The sequence below is a fragment of the Herpailurus yagouaroundi genome, unplaced genomic scaffold (genome assembly GCF_014898765.1).
Source record: "Herpailurus yagouaroundi ecotype Mexico unplaced genomic scaffold, PumYag 100, whole genome shotgun sequence".
NCBI classification, from domain to species: domain Eukaryota; kingdom Metazoa; phylum Chordata; class Mammalia; order Carnivora; family Felidae; genus Herpailurus; species Herpailurus yagouaroundi.
This window is the reverse complement of record NW_024412391.1, coordinates 63,243,159-63,257,760: the sequence shown is the minus strand read 5'-3', so window position 1 is coordinate 63,257,760 and position 14,602 is coordinate 63,243,159.

Genomic DNA, 14,602 nt, shown 5'->3' with positions numbered 1-14,602 from the left:
TCCCCCACCCCTTCCACTTATTCAGTGTTTCCTTTCAGCCCACACTTACCCTTCTCCACTTGGATCTACATTGCTGGGGCTGGGAGATTGCAAACATATTTCTGCAGGCTCCCTGCCAGCTGCCTTCCTTCTGCCAACAGAAGACAGTGGAGAACAGAAGGTGGAAGGGAGGGAGCAGTTTCTTGCTTCTGGCTCTGATGGTGTGGTAGTTGTAGGCAATTGTGGCAGTAGGAATCAGGGACTGAATCAGGAATCTGGACTCCAACAGCCCAGCCAGGGCAGCACCTTCTTAGTGGTTCTAGCCCTCGGTGAGATGGATCCAGAACTGACTGTGACAGTTTCTTCAGGAACACAGCAGCAAGGGTTGGCTTATGGGCATTAGCAGCTTCTGATCTCTGAGAATCTACTTCTCCTTTTGTACCCCTTCAGTCTCCTCCTCTCTTGCCTTTCGTTCCTCTGTTCCTGCCAGAAGCTTTGTAACCAGTTCCTTGAATTAAATTTCCACAGTATGGAAGACATGAAATGGTTTCTGTTTTCTTGCACCAGCCCCTGTCTGATACACAGCCAATACCCTCAACCCCCTTTCAAGGATTTCCTTCATCTTCCTGCCTTAATTAAGACGGACCTCTTCCTCAGTGACACTGTTGCTCTGCAACACTGTTTATTATCTCATGTCTCAACTAGTCTAGGGCCAGGAGGTAGTGTTGACATCTTCATCTTTCCTTGTTGCTGCATTCAGACCACCCCCCAGTCTGTCGTCTCAAATCCTGCTCATTTAGACCAATTCCATTGGATTTTATTAACCTTTACCATCCCATCTGTACTCAAGTTATTCCTTTCCTTTAATGAAAGGTTTGGGCATCTAGCCCCAAACTTCGTTTTTATCCAAGCCCTGTTGAAAGCGTGAATGATCTCAGTGTCTACATGGATGACCTCCTGACCCATCCAGCATCCTCAGCTTTTGGTTTTTTGGCCTTTCCCAGGCTCTTCTCCATTCCATTCAGCCCCTCATTCTTTCATCATTTCTATTTTATCTGTTCCATAACCAAACTCACTAATTCCCCTCCTTGTTCACAAACCCTCCTATCTTTAGCATACTGGATTGGGTACCCTTTGGCCTTTATTCAACTTCATCAGCATTTCCAGTGTATGGATTCCACTATTTTCTCCTATTTAATCATTAGCTTTCCCCCCCTTCCTCATTTTCCTCCTGAGATAATCTCGTTTCATGACTTATGGTTTCAACAGCATTCTTGTCAATATCTTCACTCTCTTGCTATGCTATCTTTTCATTATACAGGTCCAACAAAACCACAATCCCAAGTTATCCAGTTCTTTTTTTTTTTTTTTTTTTTTTTTTTTAATTTTAGACAGAGAGTATGCACAAGCAGGGGAGATGGAGAGAATCTGGAGAGAATCTCTAGCAGGCTCTACACTAAGACAGAGCCTGACTCGGTGTTCAATCCCATGACCCTGGAATCATGACCTGAGCTGAAATCAAGAGTTGGACACTCAACCAACTGAGCCACCCAGGCTCCCCATCCAACTCTTCGTCCATGCCTGTACCTACATAGGTAAACATAGCTAGGGGGGAAAAATCACATAAGATGGCAGATTGGTTAATTCCTTTAAAACTTTAAAAAACCCAATCTCAAACAAGCTGTGAACTTAACTAGCTCTAACTACCTAAATATTTATCTCTAATCTATATTGTCTCCCTTTTTCCAATGACTTTAATTTTTTTTTAATTATCCTTAAATCTTTAGCCCTTCCTTCAGCCCCTTTGCTTTCAGTGCATGGTGATCTCACATGTTAATTCATAGAGAAAATAGATGCCGTAATAGGGGTCTCCTCAACTTCTAGATAGCGAATGCACAAACCCGTATATAGATGCCCATCATTCTTACTTCCTGCCTGTTAGTTACAACAAAGGAGCTGTGCCACATACTTATTTTAGATAATTTCTCCACTTTTGCTTTAATTTCATCTCTTCACAAATTTTCAGAAATCTACCACTTTTTATTAATGCTTTTCATCTCGAGTCTTCCCAGGAACTTCTGGGATGTTTGAAAAAAATTGAGGTAAAAATCACATAACATAAAATTAACTATTTTAAAGTATGTGACACGGCATCTGGGTGGCTCAGTCGGTTAAGCATTGGACATCAGCTCAGGTCATGATCTGGCAGTTCGAGAGTTCCAGCCCCACATTGGGCTCTTTCAGATCCTCTGTCTCCCTCTTTCCCTCTGCCCCTCCCCCAATTGTTCTCTCTCTCTCTTAAAAAAATAATAATAAACACTTTTTTTAAAAAGTATGCAACTGAGTGACAGTATATTCACAATGTTGGGCAACCATCACCTCAATCTAGCTCCAAATATTTCATCACCCCAAAAGGGAACTTGTTTCCATTAAGCAATCATTCCCCATTTCTCCTTCCCCATAGGCCCTGGCAACCACTAATCTGCTTTCTATCTTTATGATTTATATATTCTAGATATGTCACATAAACAGAATCATATAATATGCGATCTCTTTTGTGTCTGGCTCCTTTCACTTAGCACAATATTTTTTAAGTCCGCTCATACTGTAGTATATATCAATATTTCATTCATTTTTATGACTGAATAATATTCCTTAAAGGGGTATGCCACATGTTGTTTATCTGTTTATCATTTGATGGACCTTTTGGCTTTCCTACCTTTGGCTACTATGAACAGCGCTGCTATGAACATCTGTGTGTAAGTTTTTGTTTAAACACCTGTGTTCAGTTCTTCTGGTTGTAAACCTAGGAGTAGAATTGCTGGGTCATATGGAAATTCTATGTTTAACTTTTTAAGGAACTGGCAAATCATTTTCCACGGTAGCTTTTGATCAAATTTTAAACATGCTCACGTCACTCCAACTGGAAAAGCAAAATCTCAGCCCCCTGCCCTTCTTCGGCTACTAATCTTTCTCTTACCTCCTCTAAGAGCGACTTCTTGGAAAAAGTCGTTTATAGGCTCATCCTTCTTTCCCCTGCCATTAATTGTTGGCACTCCTCCAGACCCAGGCCTATGCATTTTTTCTCTTCTTTTCTCTGTTGTTTCTCCCATCAATTCTCACCTCCTTCCAATTTGTTTTCCAAACTGAAGCCAGTGTAACCTTTTCAAAATACAATTCTGATCGTGCCATCCTTGTTTCAGATAGTCAGAAGATTTCTATTGCTCTTGGGTAAGACAAAAATCCCTAACCTACCTGACCCTGCCTGGTCTCATTCCGCTTTCCTTCTGGCTATTCTCCCACCAGGTGTTCTGTGCCTCTAGAAACCCAGCCATAAGCCTTTGTTCTCACATTTTCTCCTCCAAGAGAAGACCTTTCTCTACCACCATATCTTCACTTGTTAATTTCCATTCTTCACATTTTTGTTCATTTAATAATTCTTCTTTGAAGCCATCCTTAACCTCCATGATTTGGTTAAATCCTATCAGTTCTTATAGCACTGTTGTCTTGGTCAGTTCAAGGTGCTATAACAAAAATACCATAGACTAGTGCCTTAGCAAACAAACATTATTTCTCCCAGTTTTGGAGGCTGAAAAGTCTAAGATCAAGGCACTGGCAGATCCCATGTCTAGTGAGATCCCACTTCCTGGCTTATAGATAGCTATCTTCATGCTGTTATCCTCACATTGCCAAGAGAGGAAGCAAGCTTTCTTAGGTCTCTTCTTATAAGGACATTAACCCCTTCATGAGGATTTCATCCCTGTTACCAAATTACCTCCCCGATGCCCCACCTCCAGATACCATAACACTTGGGATTGGGCTTCAACATATGAATTTTGAAGGACACAGACATTCAGCCCATAGCAACTGTAGTAAACAGGCTGAATTGTAATCATCTAAAATTCATATGTTAAAGTCCTAACCCCCAGTAATTCAGACTGTGACTGTATTTGGAGACAGAGCCTTTAAGGAGGAAATTATGGTAAAATAAGATCATATGGGTGGGCTTTAATTCAATATGCCCTTATAATAAGAGGAGATCAGGGCACAAACAACACACAGACCAAGGGATAACCATGTGAATACACAGGGAGAGGCCTGCCATCTCCAAGCAAAGAAGAGAGGCCTCAGAAGAAACCCAACCTATTGGCCCCTTGACCTTGAACCGCTACCCTCTAGAACTGTAAGACAATAAATTCCTGTTGTTTAAGCCACCCATCTGTGACATTTTGTTATAGCAGCCCTGGCAAACTAATACAATCGCCCAGAGTCCTTCTGTTTTGATCTTCAGAGTCACCTTGTAGTTCAAGATGACAGCCGGAAGAAAAAAGAAAGGCAAAAAGATACAAAGGACTCTATTCCCAAATAAGGCATTTTCCTTTAAACGCCTCTTTGAGAAGTCACACACAACACTCACTTCATTGGTCTCATGGCCACACTTAGATGCAAAACAAGTTGGGAAATGTAATTTCTCTGGCCTACTGCTGCCCTAAATAAAACCAAGATCCCATTGCTAAGAAAGAATGAGAGACCAAAAACTGTATGGCAGCTAGCAATCTCTGCTACAATGGGTAAGTGTCATATAACCTTAGGGAATTAGAAATAAATATATAAATGATGAAGCAAACTAAGCCCATAGTGTTACTTTGAGAGTAATGTATGAACACAATCTGTATATACTTGGTATTTTTGTATTTTTAATACATAAGAGAATTTGGCACATTGGAGTGTCCAATGCATTAGTTCTATGATTCCCATTTAAATTGTATAATTAGATAATTTATTAAACTTTTTATTTTAACTTCAAAGGCTTAAGAAGATTTTACTGTTTATAAATGGTACCAAGGCACTTTAAAAGAACTTAAATTTCATCATATTTTAAAGTTTAATTAATTAGATTTTTTTCAGATTTACTTAAGTACTTAGAAAGATTTTACTTATTAATTAGACAGCTTAGGATCTTTTAAAAATCAAGTATTTTAAATTTATAAATTTAATTTAAAATGTTTAAACAATTTTAATTAATTAGGTTTAAAGATCCCCTTGAAAGTGGTTGCTGAAATATGTTACATTGTTACTAGAATAATAAGATTCATAAGTTGAATGTAAAAGATTGAGGAAAAATTAAGTTGGATCTATAATACGTCAAATATTAATTGAAAATCCAAAAGAATCACAAATAGTCCTTTCTGTGCATAGAAACTGGCCTCAAGGACACTAGAAAAACTTCACTTTGACAGGCACATGTTTATAAAAGACTTAAAACAATGGATTCTAAGTATTGGGGATTTTTTAAAATTTAAATAATGTGGATTCATTGGGATTTTTGGAGCAAAAGAATGCCATGATCACATTTTTGTTTCACAAGATAATTTAGATGGTAGTGAAATGTCCTTTCCTACTTCTCTGCCAGGTGATCCGTACTTAATTTTTCAAGCACCAGCTCCAAGATCACCTTCTCCATGAAATCTGAACGGATACACAACTCCCTGGCAGCATTGAGGGCATCTTCCCAGCACAACATTGGTTTTGCTCACCCTGTATTATCATTGTTTCAATTTATTGAGGTTATTTGTGTCTGTGTCCTCTAGAAAACCATGAGGCAATACCGTCTATTCAGATTTAGATATTTTTGTGTGCCTAACATGGAGCCAGACACATCATAGTCATACAGTATACATTTCAGTTGGATAGAATGCAATTGAAACGCAAAGCTTAAGACTTGATCCTGAAGTCAATACAATCCCACTTAAGTATAGACACCACATGACACCCTACCTGAGAAAGAGATGATGTCTTCTTTTCTCTCATTTTCTAATTTTTAGGGCAATCATAATTAAGTAAATAACAAGTCATGATTATTAATTGTTTGTGTCCAAGATACATCTAGCACCACAGAAAAAGAACTGGCTCTTCCAGCATTTCCTATCAACAGGTTTTCGGCCGTGTACTCACTTGCAAATGATTACACATTCACAGGAAAGAAATGTGTTTTAGTTGGAAAAAGTCCCAGCAGGCCCATTGGGTGGGCATTTGATTCCTTGATAAAAAGCCCAGTCCTGCTGTCTGGAAAGGAGGAAATTAGAAAAGGGGCAAAAGACCATTTGCTTCAGGGCCTGAAATAACACCAATTTCAGCAAGAACTATGAGCAGCAAGATAGCTGAATTAAACAGTGGAGAAAAAAATCGCTAAGACTTCTTTAGTTATAAAATAATTTAGAAGATAACTTCAAAATAATGTCCCAACCCACAACAATATTTTGACCAAGAATATATTGAAAGGCAATTTAGCAAAATGTTTTAGAGGACTTTAACATAGTAAAAGATCTAATCTTTTTAGATCCGGGAGAGATAAATAAATATCAATCCAATAACACAAAACCTTTAATGTACCTTTTAATCCTGAGTTTATATTTTGTGTGTCATTTTCTTTGTGTGTATGTGTGTATGTCTCTTCCCATCTCTCTCTCTCTCTCTCTCTTTTAATTATACTATAAAAATCAAGCCAGCAGGAACTGCTTCTTAACATTTAATCATTATCCACCCTAGCTGTTGTAAATTTTTTTCTTTCCTTTTCATGGAGAAATTTTTCTTTCTATTGCCTATACTTCTCTCCAGCACATTAATTATCTTTCCTGTGACAAGCCCCTAATCCATTTTTTTTTTCCCGTGAAATCTGTAGCACTTAATGAAGATTATTCTCCCTTTGTAAAGGCTTTAGAAGGGACTTTTCAGATCCTGTCTAAATGAGGGCCTCTTAAGTCATATGATGAGCTGAGATTGGAGCCCTAGTCTCTCAGATTTGATTAGCAGGCCCCGATGGCTTGCTACTACTTTGCTCAGCTCTGTGATTTTAGCAAGAAAAAAAGCAAAAAGAAAACAAGAGTAGCTATCTGGATAATAGCAGGAACAAGTTTGAGAGGGGAACATTCACCTGCCATATGCACTCTAACTGAATACAGTCATTAGCTACAGATGCCTGGTAATTTGAAATGGGGGCCTTTCTGCCTCTTATCCTAAGTAGCCTCAGTGTTGAGACCAGTATGTATAAATAAGAGCCTATTCATCTTCCACTGGGGCTTAGAATTAGTGATTCTAGCATGTGGTTTTCCCTTCCTGTATCTTCATGACCTTTCTGCCTTTTAAACAATCAGTACTTCATGATTATGGTATGCTTAGGTCTGCTTTCACTATTCTCCCTCAAGAAGAAAAAATATATAATGTATCAAATCCCAGTTCGGAGCAAGCAGGGTCCAGGTCTAAAAAGCAGATGTCATTGTGACTGTCACTAAAGAGCTTTGATGACATGCCTCCCCTCCTCTCTCACAACTGGGGGGAAAGCCATATTCAGCCTTATGCTGTCAGAAACATAGACACTTTACCAGATGTTAATTAGATTTGGAGATTCCATCATTCAAATGTTCTCCCAAATTAGTGACAAAGACACACCCGGGGGTTTTAAATCCAAGCTATACATCTGGCAATTTATGGGCCACCCGTGGCTGGGATGGTAAAGTCAAACTCTGGGAACAAGGTATCATGATTCTGAAATCAATCTAAAGAACAGAGAATAAGAAGTGATGGCTTTTTTTGGTAACAATGAATACACTGGCTTCTTCTACCCCTTGGAGTCGAATGAAATAGGAATAATAACAACAAAGACAACAATAACAATTAACATTTATTTGGTGTACCAAGGTGTTCCTTTCACTAATTCCTTGAATCATCCTAACAAACCTATAAGGAAGATATTTTTTATTACAGTTCCCATGTGAAATGTATGTGAGAAAGAAATTGCAATTTTGTGTGCAAAAGTTAACACAATTGCTAATTGTGTTAACTTTCCCAAACCCTTATATTTTGGAAGGAGAAAAATTGAGTTTCTAGGATTGTTGTTATGTCAGAGCTTGTACTGTTTATCACTACCCCTTCTCCATGGGGCCTTATCATCCTGGAGCCCTAACCCTCACAGAGTTCCAGGGAGAGTTTTGCTCACATCCCTCCTTCCAAGTCACATGGCAACCTAGGCCCAGACCACTGGAGGAATCCCACCACCCAAAAGCATGAAAAGGAGCATAACTATATCGTACAGTTTTTGTGATGTGGATGATGTATGACCTAGAAAACAAACAAACATAAGAATGTTACCTCTTGGGGGTGCCTGGATGGCTCAGTTGGTTAGGCATCTGACTTCGGCTCAGGTCAGGATCTCACGGTTCGTGAGTTCAAGCCCCACATCGGGCTCTGTGCTGAGAGCAGAGCCTGGAGCCTGCTTCGGGTTCTGTGTCTCCCTCTCTCTCTGCCCCTCCCCTGTTCACACTCTGTCTCTCTGTCTCTCAAAAATGAAAACACATTAATAAAAAAAACCCACCATAATCTTCATTAAAAAAAAAAAAAAGAATGTTACCTCCTTAACATTAAAAAAGTCCATCCTTTAACATGATGCCCAAGGACATGAAGATCCTGGAATGTAGCATGAAGCCTTTTGCCTTCCAGCCTTCACACATGCTGTTCCTCTGCCTAGAAAATTCTCTTTTATTCCCTTTTCTCTGCCCCACCTCAAACTTGACTTCACTTGGAGACGCTTATTTTTGCTTCATACACCCTAAACCTTACTTCCTCTAACAAGCCTTCTCCAACCCCCTCGTCCAGGTGAGAAATCCCCATAATGGGCTCCTATGGCCCCATATATTCTGCTTATTATTATAGTTCTCATCATTCATCATATATTCTTTTATTTCCCTTCTTTCTTACTAGGTCATAAGGTCCCTGAAAGTTGTAGAATCATATTTGCCTTATTTCCTAATACATAGTAGGCCCTGTATAGATAATAGTTGAATTAGTGAGTAAGTAAATAACTGAAGAAGCAACACATCTCTTGACAGGAGAGACAATAGGTAAAAGATAGCAATGTCCTTTTTCTGAACAGCCTAAAAAGCAACATCGGTGGTTATTTAATCTAAGTTTCACTAAGAGGCTTTTCTGGGCCCCTTCTAGTCCTCACCCCCCCCCCACTTTTTAATAACAAAACTGCCAACACAATCTTTAGAATAATAACAGAATTGTCGCCATTATTTCACTATTCACTGGATGAGTTCCTGCAATGGAGCTGAATAGGAGGACCGGCCTTCATGTAATCAAGCGCTGAACAGCACTTGTGTCGAGGTGTGATGGCAACCATCCCACTTCTCAGCATTACTGCCATTAGACAAAAGAGGCAATAAAGAGATTTTTGTTAAGTAGAAGTCCTTAGTCCGTGTAATTTCACCCTTGCTGCTGATTAATTCACTAACCTTACCTCCTTTGCTCCAGGATATACAGATTAAAAGCAAAAACAAAAAACAAGTTGAATTCCCATGTTATCTATGTGAATTCTGCACAAATATTTTACTATGTTCATCTGACAAAGATAACTAATTCACGATATGCCATTTTTACCAATTACCTCTGCCAATACTACTGATTAATCTCTAGGTTCTTTCAGAGTCAGAATAACTGGACTGAACACTTTGGTGGATACTTTTTAACATAAAGTATGCAACATACTTCATGCAACATATGCAACATATGGCCCCTAGTTTTATTAGGGGCCATTGTGTATGAAAATTCATGTTATTATTTTTCCACATGACCCGAATATAAGACTTGAGACCTTAATATTGCATTTGTAAACTGAAATAGTCAACAAAAACTAAAAATGAGGAAACAAAGAGCATTAGTCATTAACATAAAATACTCCAACATTTTCATATTCCCTGAAGAAGTCACCTGAACCCATTTAATTTTAGTTAAATGAGAAATCTGAAGCACCAAGAAATCAAAGTCATAATATATCTCAGTAATCAAATAAGTGAATGAGTAAATAGTGGTCATATGCCCATTTTCCTTGGATTAATGTTCAAAATCCTTGACAGGGTTTACAAAGACCCTCAGGATAGCCTTTCACTTACCTCACCAGAATCTTCTCTTAACATCCCTCCTTGCTGACTACTTTCTAGACAGACAGAACTACTTGCATTTTTTTCAAATATGCTTTGCATTCTTTTGCCTCGGAAACTTCCAACATGGTGTACTATCTGCCTACAGCTCTTCCCTCACTCTCACCCATCACCTGGAGGTGCCTTAGTTTCAGCTTAAATGACACTTCCTCTGGGATGTCTCCCTGGCACAGTCAGCTTCCTTTCCTGTGAATCCTCTGTACCTGCAGTTCTCACTGCCAGCACCGAGGTCACCTCCTTGGCATTGCCTACCTAAGTCACCCCCCCCCCCCCCACACACACACACACCTCGCAGAGGCTGTGTCTGTTTAATATTACTCAGATCTTGGGGCACCTAGGTGGCTCAGTTGGTTGGACGTCCAACTTCGGGTCAGGTCATGATCTCCCAGGTTTGTCAGAGCCCTGCGTGTGCTAACAGCTCAGAGCCTGGAGCCTGCTCCCGATTCTGTGTCTCCCTCTTCCTTTGCTCCTCCCCTGCTCATGTTTTGTCTCTCTCTCTCTCTCTCTCTCAAGAATAAATGAACATTAAAAAAATATTAGAGCTCTTTTTGTTGCCAATGACAAAAAAGCGACTGAAATTCACCTAAACTTAAAAAAAAAAAAGATTTATTAACTATATAGTTGACCCTTGAACAGCATGAGGGTTAGGAGCACCCCCCCCCATGCGATCAGAAATCCAAGTATAAGTTTTGACTCCCAAAAACTTAACTAATGGCTTTCTGTTGACCAAAAGCCTTACCAATAACATGAACAATCAATTAGCACATGTTTTGTATATATATGTATATATATATACATATATATATAGTATTGTTACAATCAAGTAAGGTAGAAAAAGAAAAATGTTTTTAAGAAAATCGTAAGGAAGAGGAAATGCATTTACAGCACTGTACTGTAATTGAAAAAAAAAATCTGTGTATAAGTGGACCCGTGCAGTTCAAACTTGTGGTGTTCAAGGGTATACTCAGTAAAAGATTACTAAGCTTGGTAAAAGATTTGCAGAAGCAGTAAACTTAAGGTCACATCATAAGAATATCTAGTGGAAGTTTAATATATTTTGATGATTACATAATGTCCTGTCTATAATATCCTTTAAGCTCCTAAACCTATTCCTAAACCCAGGGAAGCCTGACTAGCAGTTGTGCCTACAAAAGTCTCACCTTCAAGCTCAGGTCGATATTTAACTAGGGCCAATTTATATTCTAAGTAGGGGAGATATATATATATATATATATATATATATATATATATATATATATTCCTGTATCTCAGAATTGTCATTCTTATGACTTTAATGCCTTGGGGCTAGATACCTGCCTTTTGTCTCATCTGAGGCTCTGTACACCTACCCTGACCCTAATCATCCTGCCTTTGTTTTTCTTCATATTTGGATCTAAGTGGTAGTATCCCTCTTTGGTTTCCTAAAAGTTCCTTTGATTCTTGGACCTTGGATAAATTCATGCTTACTGGGCTTTTCTTTCATCATCTCTTCCATTACTGTCTGGGTTGAAATGATAGATCTCAAAATCTGGACCAACTTACATCACTACTCAATTTAGTTGGGTCCATTCCCCTAAAGAGATTTTCTTGTTCAGGATCATCTTTACATGCTCATTATTCACAGATGAAAAGCTCCTGGACATAGACTTTGTTTTGATCCATAGATTTGCCTGGCCCTTCCCATTATGGTATATTTTCTAGCTATTCATTCCAATTAAGATAAATAATTTTCCGGAAAATTCTATTTCATTTTGAGCTTCTAGAATTAGTAAATAGGTATACATTAAATAATGACTTTTATTATATAATCTAGCATTAGAAATTTACCACACGGAAAGAATAGAATGCTTACCATCATTTTATCACACTTAGTTTCCCCAGTAGGATGGCACATTGTGGCATTTGACTCTGAAATGCCCTCATAAAAAATTGTAGTCAGGTGAAATACTTCCTTACCCAGCAAAGAAAAGCCTAAATGATGTACCACACAGCATTTTATTAAACACTAATTTTTTGCTCTCATGAGGACACAGCATTAGCTTTCAATTAATTATATCCTTAATCTAATCCCCAGAATGTTCTCGTTTCAACATATATTTATGTTTGTCTGGCTGTTTGTGTTATATCATTAAATGTACCATCTTTATGTGTATCTTTCTAGAAATCACAAAAACAAAATAGTTCCAAAACCTGAATGTTGATCTAGTTCTGTATTTTTCTAGTCTACACATAAGTGACAGAAAAACCAAAAAGTAGCCATTTACCTAATTATCTGGACTGGGGGACTTCTTACCCATCATGTGTCAAAGTAATAATTTCAGTTACATCAGTTTGAATTTCCAAGAGAAATAATAAGGCACTTTGTTTTTCTTCTTACTGTTTACAACACAGATATCTAGCAGGCAAACTATGCTCATGCATTCATTTGATTTTATATTTGCTATCATGCATATTGGCATTCACCCATTAAACAAATAGTGGATACCTGATAAATATCAGGACAATGCTAAATACTGCTTATAATATTCCAACAATAGATCTTGAACCCTAAAAGTCAATACTCTGTCTCACTGCTAAAAAAAGAAATGCCAAAAGAAAATGTTTCTTCTCCCACCATTTGGTGATAGACTCACAATTCCTTACTTTTAGTATGGCTGATCTAAGGAAATCAATACGTGTTCCATTGTCGTGACTCAGATTCACACCACAAGTCTCACACATGAAAAATTGTGACACATACAGATTTCAAAATTAATTTGTTAAAAAATTAGGCACGAGAGGTCCCAAATAAAAGTTCAGATCAGTTTGTTAGCTTTCTCAACGTTTACTATTCCTAACCCGTTAACAAGATATTTTAAATTTGATTGAAGAGCTCACAATTAATTTTATGTTAAATTCTCACAGATGATTAGGGAATATAATAAATGCATAAACTTCATTTTGCCTCCTTGGAATGACTGAAATGAGATACAATCATCTGGGACATTATCCCCCTCTGATATAGCCAATAAGGGGTGCCCCAGATGTAGGTATAGGGCATTCTCAGGTATTTCTCTCTGGATTCACCAGGAATGGGTGTCACACAGGACCTGACTTCTTTTGCTTCCTCTCCCTTTAAATTTTAGGTTTGCCTCAGGTAAAACACTTAGTAGGGAGAGGCTGAAAATAAAGACTAAAATAAGGGTTGAGATTATCTATGAACATAAGTTTTGCTTTTTGCCATGACCACAAATAATAAAGAGGATATTTTAAAGGTTAATAATTAAAGGCAACTCCACCCCGTTTCCCTTTTGTAAACAGGGAAAACAGGCAGTGAGATGGTGCAGGCTGCAATACTGTGGTTCTGAAGGAATGAGTGTGCTAACGTGGCCTCCTCCCTCTTGGAACCAAAACTATATCATTTGGAAAACCTTTATTCATTATGCAGAAGCTAAGAGACACACAATATTCCAGCTGGTTTCTGAGACTAATGTCACTAACAGCCACGTCACCTTCTCCCCCTTTCTTTTTCTCTCATTCCTCTTTTTGTTTTTCTTTCTTCCCTCATTTATTTCCTTCCTTCCAACTATCCCTCCTCCCTCCTTTGCTTCCTTCCTTCCTTCCTTCCTTCCTTCCTTCCTTCCTTCCTTCCTTCCTAGCTTCTTTCGCTCCTTCATCCCTATCTTCCTTCCAGAGAAGTGAGTTTCTCATTTCCCATTTTTCTTCATTTCCATACCTTATGCTAGAAAACATTTTTTTTTCTCTTTAATGATGACAACCAAACTTTTTTGGAGGTGTTCAAGGATTGGACTTTTTTTTTCCTCCCCCATCAACTTGCTTTGGTGCAGTTAAATTAAAGGTTACTAAATCCTTTCAGAAGGGCTGTTGCCACTTTTCTAGAAGATTTGCCCCTTTGCAGCAAGAACCAAGAGATATGCAGTACAGAAGCAGCATGCTCAGGTCCCCCTGAGGAAAGGGGACCGCCAAGAGCAAAGCAGGTTGCTCTGGCCAACCAAAACGAACTACCTCCGGTTTCTAGGTGGGACCCCATCCTCAGTGGGAGGAGAAAATGAGAATATGACATAGAACGATTGGTCAGAAATGAGGAAAAACTTCCCATAGTTTTAAGGCTATGTGTTTATGTGTATTGAGGGGAAATAACTTTTAGAAGGAGAATGGCGTTTTAAAAGAAATAAAATTAAATTCTGGCTACAAGGGAATAAAAAATCCCATAAATTTATAACTGAAAGTGTTTCTCAGACCTACAACTACTCATGAGTTTTTAGTCTTCTTAAAAACATCCCTAGTAATAAAGAGAAAAACATCATGAGTGTCGAATTTCTGTTGCGCAGCTGATGCTAGTCCGCCTGCCTGGAAACACAAAGAGTAGTGACATATGATTTCAATTAAGTTCACAGTTCCACAAAATAGCCTTTCTACAAAATGGGAAAAGAGCTATAATAGGTACCCATATTACTAAAGACCCCTTGGATTATCCTTGGGCATTTTAGTGCATTGTTCCTGACAGATTTCCAGTAATAAGACAGTCACATTCCCAAATCCTTAACAAAGCCTAACTTGGAACAATATATAACTAATGAAGGAAGGAAGGAAGGAAGGAAGGAAGGAAGGAAGGAAGGAAGGAA